General features: G+C 47.6%; 1 protein-coding gene across 6 annotated transcripts in view; it reads right to left on the reverse strand.

The window, feature by feature from the left end:
* The window catches only part of LOC138521912 (polypeptide N-acetylgalactosaminyltransferase 6-like), a 555,359-nt gene that overhangs the window by 344,525 nt on the left and 184,137 nt on the right, over positions 1-26,697 (reverse strand). The gene's annotated exons all lie outside the window — the stretch shown is intronic.

Genomic DNA, 26,697 nt, shown 5'->3' on the forward strand with positions numbered 1-26,697 from the left:
CACATCCTCTCCAGCAGTGGTTGGACGTGTTGGGGTACATTGAGTGGAGCCTCTCTGGGGTGTAGTGCCACTGTGTCATTATTTTGACCCACATCTCCCTAGTTTGTGCCGAGCGGGTCATTCTGGGGATCTGTTTCCATAGGTCCTCCCATTGTTTATCCGTTGGTTCCTCCCCCAATGTTCTGCCCCATTTTATTCTGTATGACCATTTAATGCTTTCCCCTTGTGAGTTTATGTATTTGTATAAAGTTGATACCCATTTTCTCTCCCCCGTGTTGGATGTGATGTATGTTTCGAACCCTGTAAGGTCCCTGGTTGCTGCCTCGATGATTGTCGGAGAGTTTAGCCAGTGCTTTAGCTGCTCATATCTGTATCTATCACTTTTAAGGATTCTCGTGCCAGCCACGCACGACTCCAGGGGGATGATTTCCTTGTCCATAAACATCTCTCCTATTTTAGTAATGCCCGCCTTCTCCCAGGTGTCATATGCCCCTTGTTCCATCCCCGGTGGAAATAGTGGGTTTCTACAGATGGGTGTAAAGGGCCCAATCGCTGTGGTCATTATGCCTTTTTTTGTTTGGCTATCCCATGCTTCTAACGTGGTCTTCATAATTTCGCTTAACCTTAGATTTTCGTGCCTGTGCTGCCTCTGTTTCCAGAGCAGTTCTACCAGTGGGGTCCTTGCTACTGCTCTGTCTTGTTTGGCCCATATCTGTTGCGGATCCTCCCCCACCCACTCCCTTAGAACTTTAAGCTGTGTTGCCTGGTAGTATTTTCTAAAGTGGGGTAGCGCCATTCCTCCTTCTCTGGTTGGGGCCGTGAGGACCTTCCTGGCTATTCTCGGTGTTTTCCCTTTCCATATGAAGGACGATACCATTTTTGTTAAGGTTTTGAAGAACGTGTCTGGGACCCCCACTGGGAGAGCCTGAAAATAATATAGTACCTTTGGGAGGATGGTCATCTTGATTGATTGTATTCTACCCCACCAGGATATCTGTAGTGGGTTCCATCTGTTTAATTCCCTTCGGATGTTTATAATTAGCGACGGGTAGTTTTCCCCGTAGAATTGTTCTATTTTTGGGGGTACATTTATTCCTAGATATTTAATGCCTTTCTGTACTATCTTGAGGTCCAGTATTTTTGCCTGCCTTTCTATGTTCGTTCTATCCCCTGCCAGGATGAGGATCTCTGATTTTTTTCTATTTATTTTTAGGCCAGAGATGGTCCCATAGTTTTCTAGTTCTCTAACTGTGGCCGATAAAGTGGATTCAGGGTCCTCTAAGGTTATTAGCATATCATCTGCATACGCAATTACTTTGTGTTGCTGACCCGCCATTTCTATCCCTTTGATGTGTATTGATTCCCGTATTTTAATTAGGAGGGGTTCTAAGAAAAGAGCGTATAGTAGTGGTGATAGGGGGCATCCCTGTTTCGTTCCTCTCGTTATCGTTACCTTGCCAGTGAGTTCGCCATTAATGGCTATTCTACTGGATGGGGAATTGTAGTTTGCTCTAATACTCGCGATATATTTTTCCCCAAACCCCATGGATTCCAGAACCCTAAACAGTATGGACCACTCCACTCTATCGAAAGCCTTCTCGGCATCTACTGACAGTAGTATCGCTGGGGTGCGGGTTATCCCTATTTTTTCGATCAGGTGGGCTAGCCTCCTAGTATTATCGTGGGTTTGCCTGCCTGGAATGAAGCCTGATTGATCCTCGCTAATCAATTTAGGGAGGAGCGGGGATAGCCTTGTTGCCAGGATTTTGGTATATATTTTTGCATCTAGGTTGATTAGGGAGATTGGTCTGTATGATGCGGGGTTAGTTGGATCTTTGCCTGGTTTGTGAAACACCAGCACCTTCGCTTCGTTCATTGTGGGGGTCACATTACCGGTGTCTTTGAATGAGTTTAGGAGTCTTGTTAGGATCGGGGTTAGTATGTCTGCATATTTTTTATAAAATGGTGCCGTAAACCCATCCGGGCCTGGAGCTTTGTTACTTGGGAGTTCTTTTATGGCTTTATTGACTTCTTCTTCACTGATAGGGGTCTCTAGTGACTGTTTATCTTCTTCTGAGATTTTCGGGATCTTTAGGGCCTCTAAGTATGAAGTTTGGGCGTTTGTATCGGGGTGTTCTGTGGAGTAGAGCGTTTGATAAAATTGCCTCATTGTTTCCCCCATGTCGTGCGTAGAGGTTTGAGTGGCACCTTTCGTATCGCATATGGCCTTAATTGTTGTTTCTTTTTGTTTCGCCCTTAGTTGTCGCGCCAGGAGTCTGTCTGCTTTGTTCGCTCTTATATAATATCTCTGTTTCAGATAGAGTAGATTCCTTTCTGCGCCCTTTGTACGTAACATCTCTAGTTGGCCTTGTGTATGTTTCAGAGATTTTTTCAATATCTTTGTGGGTTGAGTCGTCAATTTCTCTTGGATCTCCTCAATTGTTTTTTCCAGCTCTTTTTCCCACCGATCCCTTTGTTTATCTCTCGTGATTTTCATCGCTATCATCTTCCCCCTCAAGACTGCTTTAAACGCGTCCCAGACTGCGCTCATTGCGACCTCCCCCGTGTCATTTTGTAAGAAGTATTCCGCTATCATTTCCCTTATGGCCTCCCCTGCCACTGGGTCATGGATCAACTCCTGCGGTAACCTCCATTTCCATAGCCCGCTCTTCCTCCCTGGGAGAGTCACGTCCAACCATAGAGGGGCATGGTCCGAGAGGGCTATAGAGCCCTTATCTAGTCCTTGTATCTTTCCCAGTAGTCCCACTGACACCCATAGATAGTCGATCCTGGACATAGAGCTGTGAACATGTGAGAAATAGGTGTACCCCCTTTGTTCACCCTTCAGTTCCCTCCAGACATCATTCAGAGCCATTTGGTCCATTTGCTGTTTCAAACGTTTTGATGGCGCCCCCTGTCCATGTGTGTTTCCTGTGCTCCTATCTAGCTTTGGGTTCCACGCCAAATTAAAGTCCCCCCCCAGTATCACCTCCCCTCTAGCGAAATCTTCCAGTTTCGATAGTGCGTTTCTGAGAAAGCCATCCTGTCCCTGATTGGGTGCATATATTGAGGCGAGCGTTATGCGCCATCCTTCGATCTCTACGTCGGCAAAGGCGTACCTTCCTTCCTTATCAGTCATAGTGTCTATTGGTTTTATGTCCTTTCCTTCTTTTATCGCTATCAGGGCTCCTGCTTTTTTTTCTGTTGTCGTTGCCTGTGCCCATATTTTATATCCTTTTATCCGCATTTTGTGCTTATCTTTAGTTTTGATATGGGTTTCCTGGAGGAGTAGTACATCCGCCTTCTCCCTTTTGAATTGTTTCTCCAGTTTCGTTCTTTTTGTTGGGTGGTTCATGCCCCTGATATTGTAGGTCATAAAGCGTATCATCCCCATTCTATTTTGTTTGTATGCCATTGCCTCTGGTCCCCTCCTGTTCCTGATTTAGCTCTTTGTTTCTTCCGATCCCTTCCCTTCCCTTGAACTTCCCTTCCCCCCCAACTTTGAACTTTAAACCAATCAAACTTTCCCCCGAGTAGGGCGAGGGTTCCTATTGACGCTAGGGCGTTGCGCCCTTCGCTCCCTGCCCTCCATACCCTCGGGGGGTATGTTATGGGGATTCCTAAACCCCACTGATCCATTTGTCTTTACCTGGTTCGCTACCGTTGGGTCTCGACCAGGCCGCCCTCCTTGAATTGTCCGTTCCGGTCCGTTCCCATGTTCCCCCCCGACTGGGTCTTCAGTGGCAACGTATCCATGTCTGTTCCCCAGGCATGTGTTTTTCTTATACTCCTCATGGTACCTTTCTCCGGGTGTCTCTCCCTGGATTTGCCTTCTTCTGCTTGCTGGATTCCCAGCCCATAGGTTTTCTCGTTCGTTCTCTCCTGTTTGTGGCCTCCCCCTGGTCCATCTGCTCCATCTCTTCATCTTGTAGTCCCATCGTGCTGAGGCCTTCTTCCAGCGTGGTCACTCTCTTCTGTTTTCCTTCCCATGTGAACAGCAGCCCAAACGGGAAGGTCCATTTGTAGCGGATTTGTTTTCCTATTAGCACTTTCACCAGTGGGGCCATTGCTCTTCTTTTTTGGAGGGTTATTAGTGCTAGGTCCTGATACAGTTGGATGTCTTGCCCATTCATTTTAATATGTTCCAATTCCCTGGCTCTCCTGAGGATCTGTTCTTTCTGCGGGTAGGAGGATAGCGCCACCAGAACATCACGTGGTCTTTCCCCTGGGGCCCCCGCTCTTTTCGGTCCCACCGTGTGGATTCTGTCGATTCCGATATCCTCGATATCTTGTGTTCCCAGGATGTCTCTGAACACCTCCTTCACCGCCTCCTTCAGATCTTTGTCCAGCACTGATTCCACCATGTTCTTGATTCGGATGTTGGAGCGTCTAGAGCGGTTCTCTAAATCCTCACATTGTAGTTCCAAGTTGTGAGTGAGTGTCACCAGGTGTTCTTGCGTTTCGCTTGTTTGTCTCGTGTCTTCTTCAAGACTTTGCACCGTTTTTTCCACAATATCTGTTCTTTCTTCTAGGTTGTTTATGTCTGTTCTCATGTCTTGTACCGCTTGTTTCATTTCGTTCTTCATGGATGTAAATTGTTCCTGAACTGTGGACATGAATTTTTCCTGCAGGTCCATGAACCAGGTTTGCATGTCCTCCCTGGTCAGTGGTTGCTGTTGTTGGGATAGTGATTCTGCTTCTCCCGTGGGGTCTCCCTGGGTTCTTCCTCTTGGTTGTGGTGTCCCCTCTGTTGACCACATCTGCAGAATGTCGGCCCCTTGTTTCACTGTTTGGGGAGTTTGCTGGATGGGGTTCCCCTTTCCTTTTGCCCTAGACATGATAGGGCGCTCAGTGTAGTAGACTATATGGTTCCTTCGCCCTCTTGTAACCCTTCGATGGGGCCTCTCGCTTTCTTGTCCTCCGAGGTGTTCTTCACTGTTGGGGGTCCTGCTGTATTCTGTTTCACCTTCCTGGGTTTCCCCCCTTTCCACCCTCTGTCTTGTTGGGGGACTTGTGAGGTGAGTCCTTGTGTCCCAGGGGGAATCTGGTTGGTGCCTGGGAGAGGTGTGTTTTTTTTTTTTTTTTTTTTTTTTTTCCTTTCTTTGAGTCCCCCCCCCTGGGGTATGTGCGCCTGGGCTGGCGCTTAATTCCTGGCCCCCCCCCGGGCCTGATCACCTTTGCCTCTGTGTCCTCCTGTGCGCTCCGTGCAGGGCGGCCCCCGCGGCCTCTCTCCCGCGGTCCGCCCTGCTCGCGCTGCTTTCTCCCGGCGGCGCAGCTGCTCCGCTGCACGCCGCTCTCCCCTCACCTCGGGGCGGCGCGAGGGCGGCTCCGTTCCACGATCCCGCTCACTCGCTGGTCGATGCCTCGCAATCTCCCGGCGCCGCGCCGGAGGGCCCCCTGCGACGCGGGAGAAACTCTTTCGGTCCCGATGGGGGAGGGGGCGGTTGCCTCGCTCTTCGTGTGTTCGGCGGCGCACTTCTATTCACGGCGCCTGCTTCCTCGCTGGGGGGGGGGGGGGTGTATGGGGGCAGCTTGGTAGTCGGGGGGGGGGGCCGAGGGACGGCCCGTCACGGCTTCGGTCGTGCTTCTTTCGGCGGCCCGGGCGGAGCGCGGTTTAGCTGCGCCTCCTCACCCCGGCGGCCATCTTGGATCTCCCCCCTGCACTTACTTATTTATTGGCAGCTGACCACTCTCACCTAGTCACCTAACAGCTGCTTACTCCTTAGCACTTCCTTCTCTGGTACACCTAGCACTTACCCTCCAGTCCCGCATCCCTTCTCTCTCCCTGCACTTGCATGTTCAGAATGCTCACATGGCCTAGTAGGTTCGCCTTATCTTTCATTGTGGTATTTGCTTTCATTCCCATGTACCCTCCCTGTTGCCCTGTGGGCACTTTGCAACACAATTTACTTGATGTATAAGCGCCTTACAAATAAACTGCCTTTCTTCGGGAAAATGCTGTCGGCATGCAGTAAACATGAACGCAATTGAGTTAAAGTTCACCGTTATGAATTTGTACAGACAATGTATGCCACATGGTTCACCACCTAAACATTGTCTCTAGGCCAAGATATAGAGCATCTATTTGTCGAGGTGTGGCCCGAAGAACATTGACCCTCCCCAATCGAGTATGTGGTGTGGTGGATCAGAAGAAGGAGTCAGACACATAAAGGATATTATGAACTCTATTTAATAAAATTATATCAAAAGGCCTAACTTTACCTTTTGCTAAAGGGATAGCCCTGCCTATCTAAAGAAACTAAGTGTGCTTGTCTGTCGTCAGGAAGTCCCAAAGTAAAGTGTCTTCGGTCCAAACCTGACTCTACTTGACCCTACCACTAGTTTGACCAAATTAAATTCCACTAAGAGAAAGTCTTTCTTTTCCTGGACTTCTCGTAGTTGCTGATAGTCTCTGTATAGTCTCTGTATGTTTGTATGGGAATGTCTCTTTCTTACACTTGGGTTTCTTTATCAAACCTTCTTTGATAAGCTCTGGATATATCCTCCATGAGCTCTTATTTAAGGTTATTCTGTTTACAGCTTGTTTTGAGATAATCTCTGTTGGTGGTTCCACAAAATACTTTAATTTTAAATAATAAAAGGGGTGGAAAAAATGCCTCACTTGTGCTAATTCTATGAGAGGTTTCCCTGTCAGAATCAAAAAAAGGGAGCATGTGACTATGGGGAGAAGATCCCTTCACTGGCTAAGAGTGGAAGAGAGAGTACACTTTAAGGCAATGACCATAGTTCACAGATGTCTGTATGGAGAAGCCCCAAGATATTTTAAGAAGCAATTTTCTTTGTACCTGCCTCAAAGACACCTTAGATCAGAGGATAAGGCTTATCTGAATATTCCTAGAGCTAAACCTGTGCAAGGGCGGGGGAAATCTTTCCCAGTGAAGGCAGCAAAATGCTGGAACGAATTGCCACTAACCCTACGACTAGAAGAGAACTACTGGAGTTTCAGGAAATCGTTGAAAACCCACCTCTTTCAATGATAATCTCAAATCTTTCCGCAGGCCGCACTCTACAGCATATAATATTATGTGCACTGAATTACCCCGGACACTCCCGCGCCCTGATGCCTGCAGGCTATCGAAGCGTTATAAACAAACACATAACATAACATAACAGAATGTCCGAAATAATATCCAGCGTCCCATGTCAAAACCCCTAATCTGGCCCTCACAATCAAATACTCCAAAACCACTATAAGGGAAAATAATATGTTGCCGGCTGCCTTCCTACAGCCTTTCTTCCCAGTCACTGTACCCAGTTCCAATTGGTGAATTACCTACTTAACTCAAAGTGTTCAAACACAACGTCACCCAAAGTTACTAGTAAGGTTCTCTTACTTCCTAGGTCACCCACTGTTTGGGAAGTGCTTTTCTTCCCTGTAATGTGTTTCTTAGAATGCCAGGGGCACCATCCCCATCCCTGGTCTTTCCTGTCTCTCCTATCGGTTACTAGGTAATTCAAAGTTTTAGGTAATTCAAAGTTCAAAACACGTCAAAATGCTGAGGGGACAATCCTCATCCCAGGTCTTTGGTGTGGTGTTCTCTTTGGTCAGTACTGCCAATTTTTCCCAAATGACTGGGACAATGAAGAGAAAGTATGATTGATTATCACACATATGCTAATTGTACCTTTTTCTAACTCTCCCCAGCATGAGTTTGAACAAAGGCATAGGAGGTAGGCTGATTTGATGAGGAATGTAGGACTGCGCAGAATAACTTATTGAGGATCTTGAGAGATATGAAAATCTCTAGGGGAGACATTGTTAAGGCCAGGGCCGCCTACAAAGAGACCATAGAACACAGAAAAACGCAACTGGAGCACAACGCCTGAGAAGACCTTTTGCGGGCTGTCTCCGAAAGGGAGTCCAAGAAATTCTGGGAGTTCTTAGTGGGAGGCCCACATTACAAACGAATTAAGATCTATAGATAAAACCATGCTGCAGCCAAATCCTGGTTTGACCAGTTCTCATCCTCATATCGGGGACAGGCCTCCAGGTATGGGTATGGAGACTGTTGTTTGTCGTTACGGCTAATTTTGAAGGCGGTGGAGAAGGCAGTCACCCAAATGTTACGCCACCGAGCCCCGGTACCGGATGCGGTCCCTGCAGATTTATAAAAAGGGAGAGATGAATCTGTGGGTTACTTTGCTGGTAGCCTGCTTTAATTCCTATTTGGCAACAGGTAACTATCCAGAGTCCTGGAAAAGTGCCATCATCCATCCAATATTTAAAAAGGGCAACGCCGGAAGCCCTTTGGCTTACAGGTCAATTTCACTGCTTGACACCTCCCTCAAGGTTTTTGGCTGGGTCATTTTGCAACATCTTGAGGACTGGATCTTAACCAGCCAAGTCCTCTCAGAGGTCCAATATGGCTTTAGACCGGGCCTGGGAACACAGGACCAGCCCTTGAATTTGTATTTAGTAGGAGCTTCCTCAGTCTATGGCAGGGGGAGCCGATTGGACCCGAGCACCGCATTTGATAAAGTGGATAGAGCTATTCTATGGCGGGTGCTTGGGTCCATGGGCTGTCCACCTGAGTTGCTAAGGATCATCCAATTGATTCATGAGGAGACTAGGGCATGTGTGCGATTTGGGAGAACAGGGCAAATGTACTGGCTATTTTGAGGTGGGTACTAGAGTGCGCCAGGGTCGTGTGCTTGCGCCAGTTTTATTTACTCTCTATATAAATGGTCTTTTCAGAGCGGTTGTAAACACAAAAGCAGACTATCAATGGGTGGGCGATAAAGCATTCCCTCTGCTTGCATATGCCGATGACACAGTGCTTATCGCCCGCACTCCACTATCCCTACAAAAGTTGATTAATGTCTACACTGATTTAATGACAAATCTAAAACTCACTATTAACACCAGCAAATCAGCAGTGATGGCATTTTCGCGTTGGGGGAGGGAGAACAATCAAAATGCGCACAATGTTGTGCAATGGGTCTGTTATTCGTAGGGTCACCAAGTTTGATTACTTCAGTATTTGTTTCTCAGACAAATGGAGGGGGATGGCCCATGTGCATATACAAAGTATTAAAATGAAACAGGTGCTGGGGGGCATTGCAAGATTCACAAAAATGTGTGAGGGTCAACCGCTGGGTCTTATAAAGGAAGTGTACTGCACTCAAACAAAGGCAGTGACCAACTACGGGGTGGCACTGTGGGGGATTGAAAATACATTGGCTATTGAAGTCACAGAGAATAACGTTTTGAAAAAAAACTATTGGGCCTTCCAAGCCCCACCCCCAATTATGCCATGCACGTAGAACTGGGCATAACCCACACTGGCGATAATTGGTACAAAGCACCTTTTCTGGACTGGATGGGGATTTGGTCAAATTCGAGAGCTACTCTGACACACAATATCATTAGATCTATGTTGCGGGCCTCCCATGGGCAAAAAATACAACGGCTGAAAAAAAATTTGTTTGTGTGTCTCAGATGAATGCCTCACCTTTACAATGCCCGGCTCAAATCTTTTACACAAATCGATTCGCCTCACTCTTGAGTCCAACAGGCAACATTTGTCCATCACGAAATGGGATACCATTCAGCCATATTTGACGGATAGCAATAAATCGGCTGATCGATGGGCACTCACTAGGGCACGCTTTAATTTATTGATGGTGAGGGTGTTATGCTGGAAATGCATCGGAGGGATAAATCCTCCGAATCCTTGTCCTTTACTGCTTTTTATCGTGTGTTCTGTCGTGTTTTCCACACAGGCGTTCATGTGGGACTCCTGGCGGTGCAGCTCTCTCTTTTGGTTTTGGTGAACAGACACATGGGATACCCTTATGGCACCCATGGGTGGGGGCACCTATGTGTGGCCCACAGAGCAGGGTACGGGCTGGTGGCAGCTCCGTGCTGAATTGACTGGTGCCCTGAGCGTCCTCCATTTTGGGATGCCCAGGCCATGTTATTGGAATCAGTAGATTCCTGATGGAGACAAGATGGTCCCCCGTGGCCTCTCGCTTTCCATTGCCTGTTACCTTGACCTTCCTGAAGTCCCGGGAAGCCCTGACTCTGTCCCTTCCCCTTGACTGGCTGTTGGGTGGAAGTTCCATATATGGTAGTGTGGGGAAGTGCCGACCAGACTGGCTGGAGCCTTCCCAACGACCGTATGTTGTGGGTACACCTGTGGGTGGGACCTGGGTGAATGGAGTGTGTGGCAAATATGCACTTCTTGTGGTGGATGTCTGGTTTCTAGTGGTTGACACAATGACTGAGACAGCCCTGCCCGAAACTGGTATGAATGCAGTGTGTAGTGTTGAATGGCGTGGTACTTGTCCCAATACACATAACTTGTTGTGAGTGTCTGGAGAGAAGTGAATGAATGGCCTGACTGCACCGTGCGCCTGATTGGCTGACAGACTGCTGAATGCCCTTCGTAGTGATTGGATGCTCGCGTGTGACGCAGCGGAATGAATGGGAGACCAACAGTATATCTGGGGGCCTCTCACTGCTAGGAACCGTGTTCAGAAGTGCTCAGAGCTGAAGTCCAAACTACGAAGAGTAACTGGAGCGAAACTGACGCTTGACCTTGAAGCCCTGCTGGAAGAGAAGCATTACTGTGGCTCTTCTTCATCAATCTGAAAGCTGCTGTGTCTCCAAGGACTGACCCAGAGAGGACCTGTTAAGGCACCCTCTTCCCGAGCTACGAGGGAACTTTGTGCACCAGCTGATCTTTGCCAAAGCTCCCTGGTTGACAGACCTACGACAGGCTGCTGACCGGAGACGGGGACTGCCGCTGAATCCCAAAGAGAAGCGCCTGGACTGTTGTCCACCACTGTCGACGACCACCGTCGCAGATCGGAGCCACCATGCTCCCATTGCCTAAGAACTTTTGATTCACGGACGTGCTCGTCCGCACCGCCGCCCGCCTTATCCCGCTGGAGAAGGCCAGGCCGTCGACACGCCAAAGAGCATCCGCCGGTGAGTTTCCCGCCACACAAAGACCACAGAGATGCCGACGACTCAATGCCCTTGCTGGGCCACAGTTCTTCAAGCTCTTTGCGGTCCCGATCTATCGACACTGAGGTGCCCCGCACGCCTCTTCCTGGCAGGACATTTACGCTTCCCTGTTGGCGAGAACCGCTAGGAACGAAGCTGCCACTTCACCGTAGTAGCTCACCCTGTTCTCCGTCGGACGTTCGACGACCCGTGACTCCTGCCTAAAAGGGAGGGCACTCAAGAAGGGCCGTCGATTCCCTGACGAGGAACGCTACAACGCCAGGTACTTTGGGATTGCAGAACTATTGGAAAGTCTCTTGTGAACAATATATGGACTGGCCTTGTTATGTATCTTTATTCTACAGGTTGCCCAGGTGGGGGGATCTCCACACAGAACTGTGCCCAGTGATATAGGGGCCAGTATTCTGCCAATTGTTCTAACCAACTGCTTTCATCGTATATCTATTGTTGGTTTCCTTTACGACCTGATTTGTGTGACATTTAACCGTACAGTTGATGCACTTTAAAGAGATCTAATAGTAATTGTGGTACCACGTAGAACTGTATATTTGCCATTATAGATAACTGAGTACAAAGTGAGTTATCGTGATATTGTACATAACCTTGAATATTAATTAAAGACTGTGTTTTAACTAATATAGTGTGTGGACATTCCTTTGTGGGTGCTTGGGGACTACACTGTACTTAAGAACCAGCCTGCATCACCTCCTGAGAAGCTAGGCCTTGATTGCTCGACCACGTACCAATAATAGAGAATCTTGGCTGGGGTCCTCTGTGCCACTCCTCTATGATATAGAGAGCAGAAGTACAGACACCCCCGTCCGGTCTTTACAGAGGGATATCACGAAGAAATAGCAGGAGCAGAACCTGGCCTGCCCGGGTTGTTGGGGCATGACAGAAGATCTTTTACACTTTGGGCCTCATGTTAAGTTTGCCGGTCCGGAAATAAGGGTGCCGGTAGGCTCACCGGCACCCTTGTTTCCAGACCGGCAAACTACGTGTTTGCTTGCCGGAGCCGACGTGCCCGACAGGTCTTACCCTGCCGGCGCAGTGGTCACGGTAAGCAAAGCCGTCACAGAAGCACTGGCACCATTAACAACAGTGCCGGTGCTTCCGTGTCCCCACTCCCATAGAGTCCTCTTGGACTCTATGGGAATGGGGATTAACACATTTACTGGTGCATGACTTCCGCGGCCGACGGAGTCGTAATGAGTCAGGTGCCCCTAAATATTTACGGGTCCAGCGGCAACCCGCCGGTAGCACCGGCAGGGTTAATGCCAGACCCATAATGAGGCCCTTTGTCTTGTTTTGTCCACGTTATCATGACATTAGGAAACAGACTATCACCCCACTCTTGAGAGAAGCAAATTTTACTCAGCATCGCCCCGCACTTCTGTTTCTGCTACGGGCTGAAACACTTATCGTTGCCTGGGGCCTGTCAGAATACTTGAGGAAGGCATGGAATCGATGGAAGCGCATTGTGGACGCCCTATAACAAGTTGCTCTATCTTAAAAGCTACTGTACCCACTTCTACCTAGATGGAAGACTTTGCACCGCTGTTCGTTTTATTGTGTTCTTGCAAATTGAATGTTATCAGCATTGAATGTATTTTTAAATCTGTCTATTTTCACAATGGACTGTGTATATTTGTACATGAGCACTAGTTTATGGACTTTTTGATCCGAATAAACTGTTTTGTATTGAATTGAATTGTGAAATCTCCCCATCAAGTCTATGTGTTCGTTGGGTCACACCACCAACCATTTGGTTATATTCTTATTTTGGGACTCTCACACGATATGCCTGCTTTTTCCACACACACTTTTACTAAGTTCCCCCTCCTGCCACCAAAGGACCCGGGTTCCTTGATTCTTAAATATCGGCATATGTTAGTATCGAAAACCTAGAAACCGCTCTCTTGGAGCTTTTCCCTCCCCTATTATCTGCATACCCTATTCTGCTCTTGGTCGAGCAGGACACCTCTCCAAGGTTTTCGGCGTTCTGTGGGGCTGGGGGGGTGAAAAAGCTTTTGCCTTCCTCGCATCGGCTCAGTTTCACTCCATATTCTGTGGAGTCTCCTCACGCTGGTGATTACGGACTTCAGCAGCTGTTCCCCTGGTCCTTGGGAAGCCTGTGTATGTCCTGCCCAGGGGCTAGTCGCTTCTGTCAAAAGGTTGACATCGGTGACCCTGGTAGGGAGCGGAGAAGAGGCGAGCCTCCCGGCTCTGCAGGGCTTCACTCTCTGCCTCTGCTCACATGGCTGGCACGGAGAGACAGGTCACACACGTCTCCACAGTGTCTGCTCCTTGCCGATGCTCCCACCAGTTGGCCACACCTCCAGCTTCCTGAGGCCTTCTACCAGCCTCAGTGAGAATGCTGCTTGCGTTCTGCGATCTTGTGAATCCCTGGTTTCTGACAGCTCTTGGGCTCACACCATGGTTTTCCGCCGGTCTTTCGATTTGAAGAATGGTTTGGTCCACTTCTTCCTCTTCTTTTCTTCTGTTTTTACTTTCTCTTCTTTTCTTCCTTGCTCGCCTGCAATTGTATAATCCACTTCTACAACTCCTGTTTTCAATACTTCCTCTGCTGCGGTCTTCACCACGACCGCTGCTGCTACTTTCCTTCTGATAACCACTGCCTCTGCCTCCACAACCATGTACCCTACTGCTACTACTTACTCTACTGCACCAACATCAACACGTACTTTGGTTTTTGGGTATTTTTATTCCGGAGGCAGTTATCCTTGTAATCACTAGACCGTTGCCCGCAGTTCTGGGGCTCCTTCAGTAGCTTCTCTGTCCAAGTACTTTATTCATTAAAGGCTGATTTTACTGGAACTCCTGCCATGTTGTGTTTTATTACTATTACTGACAGGGAAAATAGGGAAAATGTTTGGAATCGGTTGTTTGGTCAGTATGGGAGTAGTGCGCATTGTCCCAAACAAAGGGGTGATACCTCTAGGTTCTCACACTCTCGTCTTCACATATGATCCTTTTACAGTCTCTCAATTCATCCTTGGCTACTTTGCATGTACTTGATCCCCTTTTAAAGTCACCCACTTTTGGGTTCTCTCTTTTATGCTCTTTTTTCTGTTATCTGGTTCTCTTGATTGTATTATATCATAGTCCTCAGAAGCCGGGCTTGTGCTTTGTTTTGTCTCTTTCCTCATTACACCTTTTCCCTTTTTCTCTGGGTAATTGTCTCCAATCCCTCTTTATTCTTCTTACAGGGTTATTTGTTACTTGCTATATGAGCATTTCACATTGGCAAGCAAACAACTTTGTTCTTCGTATCTCGTCTTTATGACTGGGGCGGGTTGCACTCTTCATGTACTCTTGCCCCAGCAGCCTGCCGCTTTTCCTGTTCTCCCCGGTACCTTCATCTGCATAAGGGAATGTTGCAGGGATTGGCACGTGCTCGGGTATTCTAGTCTGTTCTCGTTTTTCCTGTTCTCAGTGTTCGTCTGTGTCTCATTCTTTATTTCCCCTCAGGCTGCAGCGACATGGAGCTCCCCGCGCTCCCAGAGGTGATGATCTCTGCTTCGTTCAGTGAGCGTCTCACCCACCACAAGGATTTCATGGTCACACCACCACCACCAGCTCCTGGATACGTCTCTTTCCTCGGGCAGTAGTTTCCCCATTGCCGTTCTCGCCATACTCCAGGCATCTCACTGTGGCATTCCTCAGCAATTCGAATGTTGCTGGCTCCGTGGCTTTCCTGCGTACCATACTCTCTCCTCCTTCTTCCTCCACTGGTCTCAGTTAAATACAGGTCTCTTTAAGAGACATCCTCTTTTCCTTTTTCTAATAGATTCAGTTTAACGCTGCCTGCAGCCAAATATAAAGATGTTACATTCTTCTTCCCAGCAAGTAGGCCAATATATGCCGATATGTTGGGCAATCTAGGGAGTTACTTATAGGAACGCAAGTCCTTGTCCCCTACGGGGGAGTCACTCCAAGTGAGGTCCCACTTGCCCATATCCCTAGGGAGGGTATTGCAGAGCGGGCTCACCTAGTTAGCCTCAAAGGAGTCTGCTCCCCTTTGGGAAGAAGGGACGAATGCCTTTGATTCGCCACAGTGGTTAGAAACTAGGTGCGCAGAAGTCTGTGTGCTGGGAACAAGATTGAACAGAAGAACTGAAGAAAGAGGGGAGAGAGACTTGAATCTCCCAATGTTAAGGAAGTAAAGCCAATTTCAGGGATTGAGTGGCCAGAAGCAGCTTGACCAAAACAAACACCATATAGACAAATTGTGTACAGAACAACAGCTGGCAAGAAAGAGAGTACTGAATAATTGTAGGAAATAGACAGTATCCCATGTTTCAAGCAAGTAAGGATCAGTATTGGGATTGGACAATATGACAACATCAATGAGGAGAAACTGAGGAATAGGTCCAGGGAGAACCTAGGGGCCAGGGACCACTGCCTTTAAAGCGATGATGCAACCAAGTGTGTTGTATGGATGATCCCCCAGGTTCTCCAACCCATCCGTAGCCTTGTATGTAGTGTCAGCAGCTTCAAGTTCTGTCCCAGTAATAGCCCCCATAAGTAGCATCCCTGTGAATGGAGGCGTGCAGGGCAAGGTCTGTGAAACAGCAGAGCAGAAACATGGGTTACACTATATGTTGTCAGCAAATCAAACCATGCATGCACATGCAAACCTGCATCCAAAGGCAAATTTGGGGTCAGAATGGCAGGAGGTGCATGAACGGAGAAGCTGGGCAGCAAGGGGATTGCGCCGAACCATGGCAGTCAAGTGCTGCCATGACAAGGTCCCTTTACTTCAACTTTGTGAGCCCTCACATGGCTGCGGTCCACGGAGGCGAGAATCACCTTACAGGCTTTAGCTAGGTTGTGGTGGGATTAAGAACAAGCATCCAAACCACATTTGTGAAAAATAAAAGAGCTCATTGACACACGTGCCAAATAGCCGACACTCGACCCCTCATCCCGATCAATTACAGACCCATCTCAAACAACCGATTCATAGCTAAACTAGCTGACCGAGCAGCATATTCACAACTATGCCAGTTCACAGAATCAAATCAGATCCTCAACCTCGCCCAATCTGGCTTCAGACCCCAACAAGGAGCTGAATCTTGCCTAGCTTCAGTATGGGATGATCTTAAAAGACGCTCGGAAGGCTATGCCATCCTAATTCTTCTCGACCTCTCAGCAGTCTTCAACACCATTGACCACCACGCACTCACGGACAGACGTCACTCTCTCGGCATCAGAGACTCAGCTCTGAAGTGGATATCTTCCTTCCACTGAAACAGATCCCAATTAGTACACCTGCCTCCTTTCTCGTCTACCCCCACCCAGTCGCCTATGGTGTGCTGCAGGTGGCCTCTCTCCCCTCTGCTCTTTAACCTCTACTTGGCCGCCTCTTCCCACACTAATTCTATGACATGGCCTAACCTGCTACAACTACACAGATGACACTCAAATAGTCTTCAAAATCCCAAAGGACCCCTCCGCCCTATCCCCTGATCTCACAACATGCCTCTTGGGAATTGAGCATTGGATGACAGTCAACCACCTCCTACTCAACCCAACAAAAACTGAGATCATGCTCTTTGGGAAGACTGCCCTCTTACCCCAACCGACCCCATGGGCACTCTCTCTAGGCTCCCCACCAACCTCTTTCAACACAATAAAAAACATTGGATGTATTATGGACACGGACTTGACCCTCCCACAACTCAACTATGTGACAGAAAGCTGCTAGTTACACTTTTGCATTCTCCACTGCTTATTACCTTACGTGACCTTCCCTCGCAGAGTCTCAGCAACAATGGATATCATCCTTTCATACTGAAGACTATCCCAATTATGATAAATCTGATGGACTCTATCACTGATTCCAAACAGTGATCTCCGATCATGTAACCAGGGGATGGCAGCCGCTACCTGATCCTGACGCTGGGGGTGGTTATATGAGGGAGGATCACATGGGAGGGGACAACTACCGGGGAGAGGGGATGACTCCACTGGATGAGACGCGGTATTCCCCCCCTTTTCTCTGACACAGACCACATATTATCCAAGTTCTTGGCAGCTGGTTGTCACTCCACAATTCCCCCTTATTGCGAGAATCAGAAATCCCTTCCTTTCTGTCACTCTAGACAAAACTCCATGCATACCTCAAACATTCCCAACACACATAACACATCTTTTGTTTCTCACATTTCGTTGTAAGATTGTTGAAGAACAGCAGTTTAGAAGTTCAATTACATCTATGGACTTCAACTCCCATAATGCCTCAAGTACTGAGACGAAAAAGAGGAGGGAAGAGTTGATACAAACCAAGTCAAGCCCAAAGAGTAACATGCAGCCTAGTTGTTCTGTGGAAACGGAAGTGCCTGGGACCTTTAAAAATGGCATCCCCAATATCAAGCAAGGCAGAACGGGGGAGAACCGGTCAGGAGAAAGCAGACAGCTAGAAGACGGGCACATCTGTGCGGCGGCTCGTGAACGCGAGTAACACACCGGCATGGTGTGAAGGAAGGAGATGTGCAGCAGACATACCCAAAGAACTGTGGGAGCACTGAAAGACACAGCGGAGCTCCTAGAGGTATGATTGTGCAGGGATACAGCATTCTCCGGTCCAAGCCACAGATGCAAGCCGATGAGAACACGGAGCTGTGGGAACCGCTGGGGAGATGGTCGCAGCCTGTCAGAAGCCAATCCAGGGAGGAAGCTTCACAACAGGGACACGCCATAAGTCAGAGATGCTGCGAACAACCGGTGAGTCTGGCCAGAGCCACCAGGGAGTCTGGGGTGTACCGATACTCATGTAATCAGGTGAGTGAAGTACGTGAGCCTGATATCACGGACAATGCCCAAAGGCAATTTAAACACAGACAAAACCTAATGTTAAATTGATGCTTGAAAGAGAAACGATTTGAATACTGACAACAGAAAGTGCAACAACAAAAACTGAACAAATACCTATGCATGAGATGTCAATGTGGGGGAGAGCTGAAACAAGTGTTACCCTAAGTAAATATATTAAACAGAACAAAGCAGATGCTGATGTAGTATATTCAAAAGGATAGTGAAACCAATACGAAGTCCTGGTAAAGAGAGGCAGGTGACAGGCAGGTGACATTTGGCTGAGAGATACCTGGCAGGGAAGTATACCAGGGCATCTGTCAACCCACACATCAGGATTCCTGGCAGGGGTCTATACCAGGTAATCCACCAAAGTTGTACAAAGAATTTAACATTGTGGCAAGATACCTAGCAGGAGAGTATAACATGGAATCTGAAGAGCCCCATGAAAGGATCCCTGACAAAGGAGATTAGGAATTGTGAGGGGTCAGAAATGCAAGGCAGACCACGTTGTGAGGTTTTCTCAACAAATGCCATTTTATTATAGTATACGATTGGATGAACGCCTCAGTATTCCTACCCGGAAGAGGATATCCCTGCCTAAAACAAACTAAAGGAAACACTCTAACAATGGATATCTGTCCCTCACACTAATACATATATCAAATAAACAAGGAAATGCATGGCAGTTCAAAACAGTGATGATTTAAATCACAATGTAAGCACAGTCTTTCTTCAATAACCTGGGGGCGAACTCCCCTTCCCCAGGTTTAAACGTGATTCTGCTTCACAGTTGAAGAAAAGAACACAAGGAAATCCTGATTCATCACAAAGTTCCAATAAAGTGCGATTCAACTTCAACATGTCAACAGAAAGTTCCAACACAGAAGATATAAGTCTCCTCTCCTTCTTTAAACAGGTTTGCAGTTCCTCAACGGCAACAATAATTGTCTTAGTCAGGATGATTTGCCACTTTGACAACTCAAAGAAATACAACTTCTCTGCCACAACCTTGCACAGCTCTTCCTCCAGCACCACTAACAACAATGTGTTTCTGTCAGGACCAGCTTGTAGCACTCCTTCAACTTTCAACTGGCCTGCTTCCATGCCAGGCCTACAATCTCCAAAGGTTTGCCATCCGGGTATACTTCCATGCATGAGCAGCTTTTCACAAAAACAAGTGATTATGTGGTCAATGTCAACTGACAAGAGGTTTACAACAGCTTTAGACCATTCAACAAATTGCAGCTTCAAAACTTTCAACAACTTTTCAGGGAAAACAAGATTCACATTGATGCACTTTAATACTCTATTGCAAAATGATGCTCTTCTCCTTCTGGATAAGGTTTCCCAGAAGGGCAGGCTTTTTGCCACTCTTGTTTCCCTACTACACAAGCAACCAAAGACTGACAGGGATAGGGTCTCTTCCTGCCTCTCACCTGGTTCTGGCAATGTGTGTGTATGGCTTGTAGCAAATATTGTATACAATAAGAGCAACAAGTTTCAGAGTTTATAGACTTTGCATTAGCCCCCTTCTGCTGTTGAAAATATTGGCTAGGTTGCATTGGCCTTGGTTTCAGATTTTCTTGGTTTGGACAATGCTTATTGAATTTAACTCTTAACAAAGTCACCCCCAAAAGTGGTTGGATTTCCAACAGACTCACACTTTCAAGGTTACAGTCATTTGGCTTTGATATTATAGGTTTGTGCTGCTTTTCCTCAATTCCGTATTCAAAATTAACTTGGGGATCACTGCTGTACATCAATAGTTTGGTATTCAAAGTAACGCGTGAATCACTTTCATTCACACGCGAGTGCTGCTTCTGCTGCTTTGCACTAGTTCTCTCACGCGAACGGGAACAGAGCGCTCTGGGGTCACTGTCAATCTGAACTCATCAGATCAGACGTGCGCCTCTGTTCCCCTTGCCACTCGCAGGACTTCTGCTGCTGTGGCTCCTCGCGACTTGGCAAACTGCTTTGGTAACTCTGCCTTCACCCACACCACTTCCATTTGGAGCTCCTCTTGCTCCTGAGGCCCTTGGGTGCACAGCAGCCACCAAAGACACCCTTGAGGCCCTCAGGTGCACCCCAGCCCCCTGAGACAACCACCTGCACGCTTTCCACTATGCAGCCTATGCAGAACTAGTCACAAGGGGGGAAGCTTCCTTCTGCACGACCTCTGCACTTTTTTTGGGGTACAGACCCTATCAAGACCGACAGCTGATATCTGCCAAGCAGTGGTTCCGGTGTCTTCTCTCTTCTCCCATTTTCTGCCTAGGCTGCCAGCACGAAACACGCTGCTTCTACTTCTGACTTTCTCTACTCTTCACCAACAACGGCAACTCGTCCTTTGTGGCCTGTACCCAAGAGGGCCTTTTAAGCCTCTCGGTCTTCCTTGGGTGTGGGTCATCTGCATTAATGAACTGACCACCCCTGCTACATGCCTCTTCAGCCCACTTCTTCATACCCGTACTTAGGGAATTAAGGGACTTGAAGTCCCTAATGGAAAAATGTGGTTTTCTTATTTCTGTTTTACAACTAAACCCCAGTTTGTTCCTTATAACACTCTTTAAAAGAACATCATATGAATTAGTCATTAGCCTTGATTTAACAGGGGAAGGCAATTCTTTTAGGCAAAATAAATAAAGAATAATTCTTCCAAAAGAACATGAGTAATTTGTTTGCTTATAAACTTATTCACAAGTTTCCTTTCGCTGCCCCTTTGGGTGTTAGGGCGGTTTCCAGCTTTACAGGTCTCCTGAATTTTAGAAGGGTTTTGATTTCTCCCAGGCCTAGGAGTGTATGATTTAGTTCACCCCTATTTACATGCATAGATTGTGGAACAGCAAGATGGTTATTACAACAAGCCATTACATACTTCGGCATTGTGGAGCCATCCTCCCTAGAGGAAGACAAACACCATGCCTCATCCCACAGATTCCTCTCACTACCATGGGCCTTTTCTCCTCCCAGGTTATCCTTTAGCAGAACACCACCCCCAGGGACAGGCTCAGAAAGTGTAGCCTTTCCCTGGCCACCTTGGAGGAGACTATAGGCAGGGAACTGGTGAGGAGTCTGTACGATTCATCACATAATCCACCAAAGAAGAATTTTATAAAAGAAGGCTTGGCAGCTAAATCTACTAGGTTTTGTTTGGCAACTGTGGGAAGATAACTGGGAGGGAAGTAAATCGAGCAATCCACCAGAGTTGTAAAAAGAAAGTTTAACAGTGATACAAACACCTGGCAGGGAAGCATACCAGGGAATCTGAAAAATATATGAAAGATGTACTGATATGTATGTAAATGCACCAGGCTTTTGAAGTTGTATTAAGACTAACATTTTGGAAGAATACCTGGCCTGGGAGTACATTAGGAAGTTTAAAAAGCCCATACGAGGATCTCTGGTGGAGGAACACACCAGCCAATCCTTCAAGTTTACAGAACAAGAAATTGTTGTTCAAGACCTGTGTCCTCATCTTACTTGATCTCTTTTCTGCCTTTTATACGGTAACCCATGCCAGCCTGCTCAATGGTCTCCATGATAACCTGGGCATCACTGGTCAGGCCGTGGCATGGCTGACTTCTTTCCTCTCTGACCGGCCCTCCCAGGTACAACTCCGGTCCTTCCTCTCATCCATCTCTATCTCCACCTTTGGTGTTCCCCAGGGGTCTAACCTCTCTCCCTGGCTATTTAACCAATACCTGCCACTTCTTGCACACCACATTGCAACGCTCTGCCCCAACTTCCAGTGCTATGCGGATGACACTCAGCTCATTTTCAGGCTACCCTCTGCCTCCTCCTCTCCTTCTCTCATCTCTGACTGTCTGTCCGCCATCCAGGAGTGGTGTGCTGCCAATGATCTCTGCCTTAATGCCAGTAAGACTGAGATTCTCCTCATTGGCACACCCGCTCCCTCCAGTCCCGTCACTCTCTGGCCGGCCTCTCTTGGCCCTCTTCCTGCGCCCACCTGTGAGGCCAAAAACATTGGGGTAATCTTCGACTCCACACTCTCCTTCTCTCCTCACATCTCTGACGTCTCTAAGAAGTCACTATACCAGGATTGCGTCCTCCCACTTATTCCTGACCTTTGATACACTCCCAAAGCAGTTTACATAATTTGGAGGAGGGAGTAAAATGTAATGTGATCATGTATGTACAGAATGCAATACTGCTTTTCCAAAAGCAGAATCTTGGCACTTGGAGGAGTCTATACTGTAGTATTTAGTAAAGGTGTACACAGATGACCATGTGGCAGCTGCACATATATCCTTTATCGGAACTCCCCTCTGCAAAGCAGACAAAGTTGCAACACCGCTGGTCGAATGAGCTCTTAAATGTTCTGGAGGGTCTTTACCGGACAGTCTGTAACATTCCGATATAGTTAAAACAATCCATCTGGAGATGGTTTGTTTGGTGATGGCTAGACCCAATTTGTGACCTGAATAGCCCACAAATAACTGGCAATTCTGCCGCAGATTTGCCAATCTGGAAATGTAAAAACTCAGTGCACGTCTAGGATCGAGTCTGTGAAGTCTTTCCTCCTCTTTCCCCAGAAATGGTGGAGGATACAAAGATGATAATGTAATTTTTTGAGTAATATGAAACTCAGAAACAAACTTGGGGAGAAAGGTAGGCTTCACCTTTAGTACCACTCTGTCTTTATGAAAAACAGTATGAGGAGGCTTGCAGGATAAAGCCTGTAGCTCAGTCACCCTTCGGGCTGATGTTATTGTCACTAAGAAAACTGTTTTGAAGGTAAGACGTTTTAATGGATAAGAATGTAGAGGCTCGAAAGGAGCACCCATTAGAAAGTTTAAAACCAAGTTGAGATTCCACAGTGGGACTTGAAAGGGGGTCGGAGGGTAAACATTAGTTAATCCCTTTAAGAATTGTATTACCAGAGGAATCTTAAAGTAGGAGACTTCCTCTGAAGTGCGCTTAAAAATAGAAAGTGCTGCCAGCTATCCCATGATGGTACCAATCTGGAGCCCCAGATTTGCCAGATGTAACTTATTCCAGCGGCAGCGGTGTAAAGGTTTGTTTGCTGGCCGCCTGGCCGAAAGCAAAACCTCCATTACGTCGTCCGGGAGGTCCCAATCCTTGCATCTCAGCCTCTCAGAAACAATCCGTGAAGGTTGAGAGTTCTGATATCCAGAATGGAGAACCCGACCCTCCTCTTGCGAGAGAAGGTCCTCTCTTTGTGGAAGATGAATCGGAGGGCAAATGGACATGTCCAGGAGGTCCGGGCACCATGTCTTTCTGGCCCAGTCCGGGGCAATTGGGATCATGGATTTCCTTAACCTTATCAACCTCCTAATTAACTGAGGAATCATGGGGACTGGAGGAAACAAGTATTGGAATGGAAATTCCCAGTCCTCTACGAACGCGTCTCCTAAAGCTCCTCGTGAGGGAAATTCCCTTGAGCAGTACAGTTTGCATTTCCTGTTGGCACTGGTCGCGAACATATCCACTTGAGGGGTTCCCCAAAGGTGAATATCTCTTGAAGGACTTCCTGAGCTAGTTCCCACTCGTGGGAGACTGTGCTCTGCCTGCTCAGAGGATCCGCCGTCGTCTCTTCGGCTAGGTGAACTGCCGACAGAGAGATTCCTTCTTGTATTGGCCAAAACCAGACCTGAATTGCCTCTCTGTACAGTGGTGGTGACCCTACACGTCCACTTTTGTTGTGTTAGTACATGGTCACTGTGCTGTCTGCCAATATCAGGACATTCTTTCCCCGTACAGATGCCAGGAAGGCTTTCAGCGCTAGTCTGATTGCCCTCAGCTCTAAAAGGTTGATGTGTAGTTTGGACTCTGATGGAGACCAACGACCGCTGATGGTCAAATCGTTGGTATGGGCCCCCCACCCCGTGAGTGAGGCATCCGTCACTACTGATCTCTGGCCATGGTTGCCAAAAAGATTCTCCTTTCAGAATATTATCCCGACAGGCCCACCACTGAAGATCCAGTGAGACTCTGTTTGGGATTTGTAGGAGATCTGACATCTTTCCTGAGAACTGTGACCACTGGGTCCTGAGAGCACACTGGAGAGATCTTATTCTCAGGCGAGCCTCTGGCACCAGAAAAATACAGGATACCATGAGACTGAGCAACCTCAGAAAATCCAAGGCCGGTAGATGTTGGGCATTCTGGAATTTAATCACCATCTGCAGAATGTCTTGAGCCCTCACCTCTGGTGGCGAGGCTTTTCCCAGGGATGAATCCAGGACTGCTCCGATGAATTTGAGTCTTCGCAATGGTATCATGTGGGACTTCTTGACGTTGAGGGAGAAGACCAGCCTTTGAAGGGAGTGACAGGTGTAGCTGAGATGTTCCAAGGCCTGTTCTGGGGAGCTGGCCCTGATCAGCCAATCATCCAGGTATTAATATACGTGAATCCCCCCTCTCGTGAGACTCGCTGCCACAATCCCCATTAGCTTGGTGAACACCCTCGGGCGGAGGTCAGCCCAAATGGCAGAACCCGAAACTGATCATGAGAATTGCCAACGGCGAACCTCAGGTATTGTCTGTGCTTGAGATGGACTGGCACATGAAAGTAAGCATCCTGGAGGTCCAATGATACCATCCAATCCTGAAGCTGGAGGGCCTGAAGGATTTGAGAAAGGGTTACCATCTTGAACTTGTCCTTCCTGAGGAACTTGTTCAAGTCTCTTTTAAGATGGGTCTCAATCCTCCGTCCTTCTTGGAGATTAGTAAATATGGGGAGTACCAACCCTTGTTCCTCTCTGCTACAGGTACTGGTTCTATCGCACCTTTCTCTAGCAGGGTTAATATCTCCTGCATAAGGAGCGGATCTGGAACTTTCAAAGAGTTGTTGCCCGGGGGATGACTGAGGTTTTTGCAGGAAAGATAGGCAGTAACCTTGGGCAATTGTTTCCAGTGCCCAACCATCGTAAGTAATAGCTTGCCATTCTGTGAGATGTTGTGACAACCTGCCTCCTACTGCAGTCTTGTGTTCGAGGACCTCAGAGATGTTTTGGGGCGGCTGACGCAGTGGCTGAAATTAAGGCAGCCGCTGCTGTTGCAGCCTTATTACCGCTCCCCCGTCCACCACTGGGGAATCGTTTATGTCCTCTTTGAGCTGGCTGTCCTCTGCCCCTTCCGAATGCGGAATAATAGCGAAAGGACCTACCCCTCAGGGCGCACCTCTTGGGCGGTTTGGAGTTTGCCTTATTGCAGCTCCAAGGGATTTGGCCACCGCCTTGGAAGTTTGCAGAATCTCCAAACTCTCATCAGCTTTATTTCCAAATAGATGTGTGCTGTCAAAGGGCATGTTGAGAAGCCTGGATTGTACGTCTGGGGAAAATCCTGACTTCCGCAACCACGCAAATCTGCGGATCACTGTACTAGCCACCATAGCTCTGCTGATGCTGTCAACAGAGTCGCAACCAGTCTAGAGGGATTTGCACATAGTGTCTTTCCCATTCTTGACAATGTTAAGGAAACTGTCTCGTTCTTCCCCTTCGGAGATATGGTCAACTGCCATAGAAATGCACTCCCAAAGGGCGTGGGTAAATCTTGCTAGCGTGCACGTAGCATTGGCAGCTTTTTAAAGCCATACTGCCGGCCGAGAAAACCTTCTAGGCCATGGTGTCATAGCGTTTTATTATCCCTGTCCAGCAGTATTGTGGGATAGGCATTTTTTCTACCTGAGGAAGTGGCTGCCTGCACTACCAGGCTTTCTGGTGTAGGATGCTTTGAGAGGTACAGAGGGTCAGAACTAGAAGCTCTGTATTTGGCTGTTTTGGGACAACCTCAGGTGTTTCCCAAATGGAAGTCACACTCCTCTGCAAAGCCTGATGGAAAGGGACAATTGGGTCCTTGTTAGGACTCACTTCCAATACTGTAACCAGTGGGGAGGGAGCGCTGAACAATGGAACTGGAATTCGTTGAAGAATTCTTCCCACTATTGTAACCCTCTGCTGTATAATAATAACAGACAGAAGGATCAAATAGTTGGAAGAGGAGACACACACCCAGGAGTCGCCAGCTGGTGTAACAAGAAAGAATAATCAATACCACGGAAGATATTAGGAACCATGCCACCTTCAACAGGGTAGGCAAACCAACCTGATCTGTTGAATTCAGCAGTTTGATACAGGTAAGTGGGTGTGGATGGTAACAGTCCCCAAAAGATTCCGATGACAAATCACTAAGTAACCTATTCCAAGAACATACTATGAATGAAACCGAAAATTGAATTGGTACTAAATATACAGAAGAGTATTAGTTCAATCCCTGAAGTCCAAGTTCAATTAGTTAAATCTCCTGTCCCGACGGCACAAGGACGCCTGGTAGTTCCTTGAAGCACAATATCCCAGATAACCTACCCCGACTGGTACAAGGTCGACTAAGATGGAATACAAACACAGCAAGCGTCTCTAGTCTTTTCTTGTGCTCCTGCACTTGTTGTTCCCGTTCTGGGGGTAGGAGGGATGAATCTGCCATTAGGTGAATTGGGGGGAAGGTATGTGGGAGTTGCGTGAAGAAGTAGAACACAAGGTATTGCCAGTGCTTCCACAAACGGTATAGCCAATGTACTTAAAACAACAGTGAATTGAACATGAAGAAAAAGCAATACAGGATTCAGAAATGGGTTCGGGCAACTTGCGAGCAGTAGCAGGAATTATAAACGTGTCACAAAAGCAGTCCGTGTTTCAGAAATGGGTCGGGCACTGTAAAGACTGGAGGGGGGGTCTGCACTTCTGCTCTCTATATGGTAGAGGAGAGGCACAGAGGACCCCAGCCAAGATTCTCTATAGGGTAGCGCTGGTCGAGTAATCAAGGCATAGCTTCTCAGGAGGTGATGCAGGCTGGTTCTAAAGTACAGTGTAGTCCCCAAACCC

The sequence above is a fragment of the Ambystoma mexicanum genome, chromosome 13, assembly GCF_040938575.1.
Source record: "Ambystoma mexicanum isolate Mex_15411 chromosome 13, UKY_AmexF1_1, whole genome shotgun sequence".
NCBI classification, from domain to species: Eukaryota; Metazoa; Chordata; class Amphibia; order Caudata; family Ambystomatidae; genus Ambystoma; species Ambystoma mexicanum.